The sequence below is a fragment of the Pongo pygmaeus genome, chromosome 12 (genome assembly GCF_028885625.2).
Source record: "Pongo pygmaeus isolate AG05252 chromosome 12, NHGRI_mPonPyg2-v2.0_pri, whole genome shotgun sequence".
NCBI classification, from domain to species: Eukaryota; Metazoa; Chordata; class Mammalia; order Primates; family Hominidae; genus Pongo; species Pongo pygmaeus.
Genome location: NC_072385.2, coordinates 85,146,297 through 85,155,652, shown reverse-complemented (window position 1 = coordinate 85,155,652; position 9,356 = coordinate 85,146,297). Strand labels below are relative to the sequence as shown.

The 9,356-nt window shown below is 46.7% G+C and overlaps 1 protein-coding gene across 7 annotated transcripts in view; it reads left to right on the top strand.

The window, feature by feature from the left end:
- Positions 1 to 1,009: 1,009 nt before the first annotated feature.
- The window catches only part of STON1 (stonin 1), a 65,465-nt gene continuing 57,118 nt past the window's right edge, over positions 1,010 to 9,356 (top strand). For 3 of the 7 annotated variants that reach the window (XR_010123251.1, XM_063649387.1, XM_063649388.1), the window contains exon 1: positions 1,010 to 1,489. The gene's annotated coding sequence lies outside the window, so the exon portion shown is untranslated. Of the gene's footprint in view, positions 2,102 to 9,356 lie in introns of all 7 variants that reach the window. The other 4 variants (XM_054474740.2, XM_063649385.1, XM_054474736.2 and 1 more) reach the window with 4 other exon arrangements.

The following is a 9,356-nucleotide window of genomic DNA, read 5'->3' as shown; positions in this document are numbered from 1 at the left end:
TATTTCCGTTTCACCAGGGAACTCCAAGGTCAAAAACAAGGCTACACCTGACAGAACATTTAAAAAAGAATTACACTGCTATGCAAATACAAGGAAGTGCCCACTCATTTTCACCAACTCTGGGTGCACTGCCTATGAGTTAGCCCAGCTCCTCAAGGAAATTTATGATTAAAAAATTATTCATTGCCTTTCCACCTTCCAGCATAGTACTTCAAGTTGAGATGCTCACTGGGGCCTCCTAACCCTTCTCTTTGGATGCAACCCCTTTCTTCCCAGAAATACTGTTAAACCAGTATTTCTTATTTGCCATTTCGAATCCTCAAGGATTCACTGGGTGCCTACTGTACACCTTCGCTTGAAAACTTTCAGAGGTTTCCTGTATTCTGCTTCATGCCCAGCTCCACCTTCCCATCTAAACATTGCCCACTTCCCCTAAGACTTCCACTCTTGCCAACCTCCAAAGCACCATGCCACGGGGCCTAAAATGCCCTCTTCTCTCCCCTCTGAGCCTGTTCAAACTCAGCTCAGTCTCTCGTCCTGGGTTTTGGTGTCCCTCCAGGGTAAAGGGGTGGGGAGGATGCCTTCATTCTGACTGGCTCCCAGTGAGGCAGCCCCACTTGAGGAAGAGGCTGAGATTCCTACCCCAAGTGACTTGCCTAGAGTCATTTGCCAGCGGGTGATGGAGTAGGGACTACGAGCCACCCTCCAGCCTTTCCTGGGAGGACAACGCCCCTTCTGCCTCTCCATGCACTCTTGAGGCAGCACAGAGGAGGCATCTGGACGCGTTTACCTCCTCCCCACCCCCATAGCTTGGCCCTCACTGAGCTATCTTGTGTCCTTCCTCCTGCTGTGATTGATTCGCCCAGGAAGGTGGGGCTTCATCTTTACCTTTCAAAAGTAATTCTTTAGTTCTCCTAATTACAGGGTGGGGGGTGGGGGGTGGGGGTGGGGAGTGGGGTGAGGCGGGGGATACAAAACAAAACAAAACTCCCTGAAGCAACTTAGAAAGCACGACCGCAAAGGCCCTCCATCATCCCCACCCAGAGGTGAGGACAAGGTCTGGGGGTGCTGGGTGGCTTCAGACCTTCCAAGGGTCCAAGCTATCTGCTTCAAGAGGGCATCGAAACGTAACTCATATACTTACCCCCCCAGCCCCCCGACTTTTGCAGAAGGGAGCGGTCTCCGCTCCTCTGGGAGGCTGGAGACTCGGGGACAGAAGATGCGCTGGAGGGAAGAGAAATGGAGCGTCGGACACCAGAAAAACTTTGGGGGATTCGGGGTGAGAAAGAAGGCGTGAAGAGAGAAGGGAGGCTCAGCAGGGGAGGAGGGGCTGGGGCGGGAGCGGGAGGAGTCACTGCGCCGCGGCCGCCCCTCCCCGCCCTCCACTCGGCGGCCCCGGGCCCTCCTCCCCCTCCTCTTCCCCCTCCTCCTCCCCCTCCTCCTGGTGTGGATGGCTGCGGCCAGAATCGGAGCCCCAACCACACTGCCGGTGAGTGACCAGCCCCGGGGGACAGAGACGGGAGGCCTGGGACCCCCCTCTCCAGGGTGGGGCCTCCCGCCGTCTCTGGGAAAGTTTGCGGGCGCCCCAGGACGCGGGCATCTCCAGGGCCGCTCGGCGCCTCCCCGTCTCCCCGCGCCCGCCCTGGCCGCCCCCAGCGGCGCCCTGGGGCCCGCAGAGGGGTGGCCCCCCGGCAGGGACTCCTCGGCTCCCCTCTATTCTGAGACTGCTGCTGGGACCGGGGTCCGACTCTAAAGAGAAAACTCAAACAGCAGAAAAAGGAATATCGACTCAGTTCCGTGGGCGGGGGCCGGGGCTCTTTCTCACCCGCGCGCGGCCCCTCGACCTCTCGGACCCGGGCCACCAGCTTTGCGCCTTTCACGCCTCCCTCGGGGCCTCTGTGTCTCTCTCCCGCTCCCGGACTCCCTCCTCCTTCTGACTGCTGTTATTTGGGCTGCTGCCCCTCCCCGCTCCCTGGTACCTCAGCTCGGACCTCAGCCGGTGCCTGCAGCCCGGAGTCCCCTCCTGCCCTGGAAGGCAAGGAGTCGGGCCACGGGGCCACAGCCGCGGGGGCCACCACACTGGCCCAAATATTTCCTGCAGGTATGACCATTCACTGGGTATTGGGGTTGGGTCCCTTGGACCCACAAAGTGAACCTCGTGGGTACAGGCAAAAATTAAAATATATTCCTCGTTAGGATTGTACTGCTTCTGTTGGTTTGGCATCTTTTTATTTTTAACCCTTCTAACTGTGCTTTCTTCGAATAATAATGATACTTCATGTAATTAGCGTTTCTAATATCTAAAGACAGAAGAAGGAAGAAAATAAACAAACGGAAGAGAGAGAATGCTTGCTACAAATACTCATTTTTGACTTCAGTCCACACTCGACTGTTTTCCTGGGAGATAGAAGTTCAGTGTAGCTTGTTTTCAGACTAACCGCAAACACGATTACAGCCTCCTCCAGGCTAGAAGTTTTAATTTGCCTGACGTGCACCACACTGTTTGTTGGTATTCCCAGCCTGGCATTCCCGTCTGCATAGCTCTAGTCTCCCTCCCAACTCCCCCACCCCCACTTTCTTTCTCATAAAAGGGAGCTGTGAAAACAAGGCAATGGGAGAGGCTCAAACGAGCTGGACCACATAATAAAAACAGCCCTACTTATTTTAATCCTGAAGCTATGGACTCCCCTGGACTCTGATTGGATGGAAGAATTGTTTAGTTCATTTGTGTGGTTTTTCTGTCAGTAGTTATTATGGTTGAATCAGTGTTTCCATGACAGGCTTGCTTCTCTGGGCACGATGGGGAGCCTGTTAATTCTCGGATGGGTCTGGACAGATCAAGTCTGGAGTCTGGAGAGATTTTTCAGGGCTTGAACTGGGTTGATATTGCAAACCTCTGCACACTCACTCAGAACCAGAGCAGCCGGGAGCAGCCTGAGCTGGGGTTTTCTTCCACATGATCTGGGAAGAGAAAGCTCTACCAAGGAGCGAACTGTGTGAGGATGGTTGCTGGGGGATGTTGAGTGTTTTACGTTTTTAGGAAGAACACACTTCTCAAAACTTTAGCCATTCCTGTTTTCATACAAACAATAAATGTGGTTGTAACAAATGTAGTAGATCAGATTCTGAACAACCCCTTAAAAAACAGGTCCAAGTATTGAACCATTTGGAAATAAAGATTTTATTTTATTTGAATTCTACTGGAAATAAAAGAGTTTATGTTAGAAAGGATGTAATTCACTTCTCTCCACTGATTCAGTTTGACAGTTCCCCATTGGTATGAATCAGTTAGGTTTTATTGTGGTCTCAAAACATCATTAAGGCAGGGCATGGGGGCTCATGCCTGTAATCCCAGCACTTTGGGAGGCTGGGGTGGGCAGATCACTTGAGGTCAGGAGTTCGAGACCAGCCTGGCCAACCTGATGAAACCCCATCTCTATTAAAAATACAAAAGCTAGCTGGGCCAGGTGGTGGGAACCTGTAATTCCCAGCTACTCGGGAGGTTGAGGCAGAAGAATCATTTGAACCTGGGAGGCGGAGGTTGCAGTGAGCCGAGATCGCACCACTGCACTCCATCCTGGGCGACAGAGCAAGACTCTGTCTAAAAAATAAAAAAATAAAAAAAAATAATTGATAGGCAAGTGTTGTGACTGTGACTTCCATTCAAAAAGTAAGTCCAAAAAAAAAAAAAAACCAAAAAAAAGTAAGTCCATAAATTCTGAGCTTGTTTGGCCCTGTTGCTTAGAAAAACAATGTACTGTGCTCAGATAAAAATCTTCAGTCTCTTCCTCTTCCTGAGAATTTTTAATAGTGCATTTAATATCCTGCAAGTCAACCTTATACTGTTTAGAGAAAAGTTGCCTTTCTGCCTTGTCCAGCTTTTGCATTACCTCATGAAATATTGTTAGACTGGATGGTTTGCCACGGGCACAAGAGTCTGCCTAGCAGTCCGAGGAGAGGCTGGGGATGCAATGAAGGCCACGGGGGCCTGGACATAAGGAGCAGGTGATCTGGATGGTGAGATGAAGGCTACATCCCCAGACAGCCACAGAAAGCAGCCACTGATCATCTGGACAGGTCAGATGAGTTGGAAATATCAATACATGAAGTGTGGGACCAGTGGAGAGCAAGGAAGGCAGAGGTGGTGAAGAAGCAAAATGATACAGGTAAATAAAAAAGGAAAAGGCCAGGCACAGTGGCTCATGCCTGTGAAGTGCTTGGTGTGGTGATTCATGCCTGTAACCCTAGAACTGTGGGAAGTGGAGGCCAGAGGATCACTTGAGGCTAGGAGTTAAGACCAGACTGGGCAACAAAGTGAGACCCCATCTCTTAAAAAAAAAAAAAGATGGGCCGGGCGTGGTGGCTTCCGCCTGTAATCCCAGCACTTGGGGAGGCCGAGGCGGGCAGATCATGAAGTCAGGAGTTCGAGACCAGCCTGGCCAACATAGTGAAACCCCGTCTTTACTAAAAATACAAAAATTAGGTGGGCATGGTGGCAGGCACCTATAATCCCACCTACTCGGGAGGCTGAGGCGGGAGAATCACTTGAACCTGGGAGGCGGAGGTTGCAGTGAGCCGAGACTGCACCACTGCACTTCAGCCTGGGCGACAGAGCGAGACTCAGTCTCAGAAAAGGAAAAAAAAAAAAAGATGTAGGCCAGGCTCAGTGGCTCACGCCTGTAATCCCAACATTTTGGGAGGCCACAGTGGGTGGATCACCTGAGGTCAGAAGTTCGATACCAGCCTGGCCAGCATGATGAAACCCTGTCTCTACTAAAAATATAGAAAATTAGCTGGGTGTGGTGGCAGGCACCTATAATCTCAGCTACTCGGGAGGCTGAGGCGGAGGTTGCAGGGAGCCAAGATCGTGCCACTGCACTCGAGCCTGGGCAACAAGAGCAAAACTCCGTCTCAAAAAAAAGAAGAGAAAAAAGATGTAAAATAACCCAAAGGAATACTCTGTGGCCTTTTAAAATCTTGTTGTATAAGAATGTTGAATTACATAGGACTTTTTTTTTTTTTTTTTGAGACAAAGTTTTGCTCTCGTTGCCGAGGCTGGAGTGCAATGGCGTGATCTCGGCTTATCGCAACCTCCACCTCCTGGGTTCAAGCGATTCTCCTGCTTTAGCCACCTGAGTACCTGGGATTACAGGCATGTGCCACCATGCCCGGCTAATTTTGTATTTTTAGTAGAGATGGGGTTTCTCCATGTTGGTCAGGCTGGTCTTGAACTCCCGACCTCAGGTGATCCACCCGCCTCAGCCTCCCAAAGTGCTGAGATTATAGGTGTGAGCCACTGCACCCGGCCTGGGGTTAATTTTTAAAAGCAAGTTATAAAATAGAAAGCACTATAATTTTACTCTTCGAAAATACATCCAGAAAATACTGGAATTATGTGCATCAAAATGGATGGTGAGAGTATAGCTGTTTTTTTATTTTCTTTGTACTTGTATTTCTCAACTTTATAGTAATAATAGCTAACATTTACTGAGAACTAAGCACTTACATATGGTATTTCACTTGAAAACTCTTTGAGATAAATATTACTATTATTTTCATTATGGAGTTTCAGAAACTAGAACCAGAAGGGTAACTCATCCAAGGTCACACAGCCACTAAGTGCTGGAATCAAGTGTTGAATTCAGGTTGGTGGCTAAAGTCTATGCATCTCTATCACTGCTGTCTACCATCTCCCTACACAGGTATTATTATTATTTTAATTATAAAGAATAAGTAGAAAAGGAAAGGGAAAATGTTTCATGCTTTAGTAAGAACTGATGGGCACAGTGGCTCATGCCTGTAATCTCAGCACTGTGGGAGGCTGAGGTGGAAGGATCATTTGAGCCCAGGAGTTCAAGACTAAGTGGCACAAATTAGTTAGGCATGGTTGCACATGCCTGAGTCCTAAGTACTCAGGAGGCTGAGCTGGGAGGATCACCTGAGCCTAGGAGATGGAGGCTTCAGTGAGCTATGGTCACGCTACTGCACTCCAGCCTCGGCAACAGAGCGAGACCCTGTCTCCTAAGCGGGGGAGAGGAGGGAGACAGACAGAAACAAAAACACACTGATATGTAAAATGTAAAATGCCTCCCATCTCTTCCAGCTCCCCCAGTCACTTCTCTTTAGAAGTCTTTGGTAACTGCTCCAGATTTAGAGGTAGCTCACCCCTTCCTTGCAAACCAGCTCTACTCACAAGAAGAATCCAGAATTCCATGGAGGCTTCCTGGCCAGCCTGGAATTCCAGGAACCTTATGGGATTCTGGAGCAGTCCTCAGTACAAGGAAAGATTTTTAAAGTAGATCAGGCAAATTATGTCTTCAGAGCTCTGCAGATTACAGGGTGTCATTGTTCTTTGCAGCGTCAGGAGAGTGTGATGGGTAGAAAGACCCAGGGAAAGCACCCAGGCTTAAATGTACCTGTGTGTTACATGGAATGTCAGGGTAAGTCAAGGGTTTACCATGGAATAAGAAAGAGAGAGAAAAAAAAAACCTCATTGCTGGATGCTTATTACTATGAAAGCACAACAATAAATTATCTTTCGAAAGCTTGCCTATGTGGATGATCCCATGCATTGGTGAGTTTGACAGATTGGGTGAGATGGAAATATTTAGTGTGAGTGATTCTGGGGAGAGCTCTGGGAAAAAATGCCCACATCCTGTACTACCATGTCCCCTCACAGGCAAGCAGCTCCTGGGGATCACTCATCCATTCTCTTTGTGGAAGGTACCTTGAGATCCCCAGAAGGATCAGCATTCTTAGAGCCCCTGGCCCATCACATAACAAACATGCCTTAAGAAGAAGGCTTTCAGCTGGGAGCGGTGGCTCATGCCTGTAATCTCAGCACTTTGGGAGGCCGATGCGGGGGCATCACCTGAGGTCAGGACAAGAAGTCTGATCACAAATGATTGTCATTTTATTATAATCTGCCTTCTCCCTGGTAGCTTTTAAAATTTTCTCTAAAATGTTCCACAGGTATGTCTAGGTATGGATTTAGAAAATTTTATCCTACTCAGCAGTCAGTGAGCATTTGTGATTACACAAATTTGTGTAGCTGGGCACGGTGGTTCATGCCTGTAATCCCAGCACTTTGGGAGGCTAAGGCGGGCTGATCGCTTGAGCTCAGGAGTTTGAGACCAGCCTGGGCAACAAGGATGAGACCCTGCCTCTACAAAAAAATATAAAAATTAGCTGGGCATGGTGGTGTGCCCTGTGATCCCAGCTACTTGGGAGGCTGAGATGGGAGGATCACTTGAGCTGGGGAGGTAGAGGTTACAATGAGCTGAGATCAGGCCACTGCACTCCAGCCTGGGTGACAGAGCGACACCCTGTCTCAAAAAATAAATAAAAAAACCTAAAAAACAAATTTGTGAGGATTTGTGATTACCCAGTGAGCTGTGTGACCTTGGGCAAGTTGCCAATTTCTCTCAGTCTCCTCATCTATGAAATATAAATAATGATAGTATCTATTACAAAGATATTGTGAAGAGATAGTGCATGAAAATGTCAGAATAGGCCAGGCGTGGTGGCTCACGCCTGTAATCCCAGCACTTTGGGAGGCCAAGGTGGGCAGATCACCTGAGGTTAAAAGTTTGAGACCAGCCTCGCCAACATGGTAAAACCCCATCTTTACTAAAAATACAAAAATTAGCCGAGTGTGGTGGCGGGTGCCTATAATCCCAGCTACTCGGGAGGTTGAGGCAGGAGAATAGCTTGAACCTGGGAGGCGGAGGTTGCAGTGAGCCGAGATCATGCCATTGCACTCCAGCCTGGGTGACAGAGTGAGATGCCATCTTAAAAAAAAAAAAAAAAGAAAAAAGAAAAAAAGAAAAAAGAAAATATTAGAATAGTACCTGCTATATAAGGAAGAACACAAAAATTGTTAGCTATTATTACTTTTTTTTTTTTTTCAGAATTTCTGGGCCATCTTGGATTTGACCAATTTATACAAATGTTAGTTTGTCTAGTTGCACACACACAGAAAATCCTGTTGAGATTCTCTTTGCAATTGCATTCAATTAATACTGACATCTTTACAATGCTGGGTCTTCCTATCTTCTCCTTCTATTCAGGTGAACGATTACTGGTGATTTCCCCTGTAAATGTCTTCTACAACTTTTGCTGTATTTATTTCTTATAGATTTGGTTGATATTTTAAACAATATCTTTTGTCCTAGTATATTCTCTAGTTTACTTGCTGGCCCACAGAAACAAACATTGCTGATTTTTGAATTTTGTTTTTTAGCCCAGCATCCCAGCTGATTCTCTTATTAGTTCTAATAGTCTGCATATAGATAATTCTTGAATTTTCTATATAGACAATCATAAAACAATGATAATTTATCTTTTCCACTTCTGTGACTCCTACATCTTTTTCTTACCTTATTGCATTGGGGTAGATGGTCCAATACAGTGTTCAATAGAACTGTGATGACAGGCACCCTTGTCTTCTTACTGTCTTTAACTCTAACTGCTCTTAAAGTTTCTCCATTAAGCGTGAACTTTGCTTAAGGTTTCAGTAGGTAGTCTTTATTAAATTAAGAACTTTGCTCTATTCTTAATATTTTTTAACAAGGTAAAAATTATATCATGACAGTATAGATTTTACTTAATGCTTTAATGTCTTTTTCTTAACTATATGAGATGATCTTTTTTTCTTGATATTACATTGTGATAAAATGAGTGTATTAATTATGTTGAAACATATGTACATAAATATACATATACAGGTATATTCTGTAGGGTATCAGTTGCTAGTATTTTACTTTGGATTTTTGCAAATGTTCATAAGTGAAGTTGTTCTGGAATTTTCTTTTTAAAATATTGGTCTGGCTGGGTGTGGTGGCTCATGCCTGTAATCCCAGCACTTTGGGAGGCTGAGGCGAGTGGATCAGCTGAGGTCGGGAGTTCAAGACCAGCCTGGTCAACATGGCGAAACCCTATCTCTACTAAAAATGCCAAAAATTAGCCGGGCGTGGTGGAATGCACCTGTAATCCCAGCTACTCAGGAGGCTGAGGCACGAAAATCACTTCAACCCGGGAGGTGGAGATTGCAGTGTGCTGAGATTGCGCCACTGCACTCCAGACTGGGCGACAGAGCAAGACTCCATCTCAAAAAAAAAAAAAAAAAAGAAAAAAAAAGGAAAAAGAAGAAAATTGTTCTTATATGGTTTGGTATCAAGCTTGTATTGGCCCTATAATCATAAGTATTATGTCTTTCTTTTTCTTTTTTTTTTGAGACGGAGTCTTGCTCTGTTTCCCAGGCTAGAGTGCGGTGGCATGATCTTGGCTCACTGCAACCTCCAACTCCCGGGTTCAAGTAATTCTCCTGCCTCAGCCTCCTTAGTAGCTGGGATTAC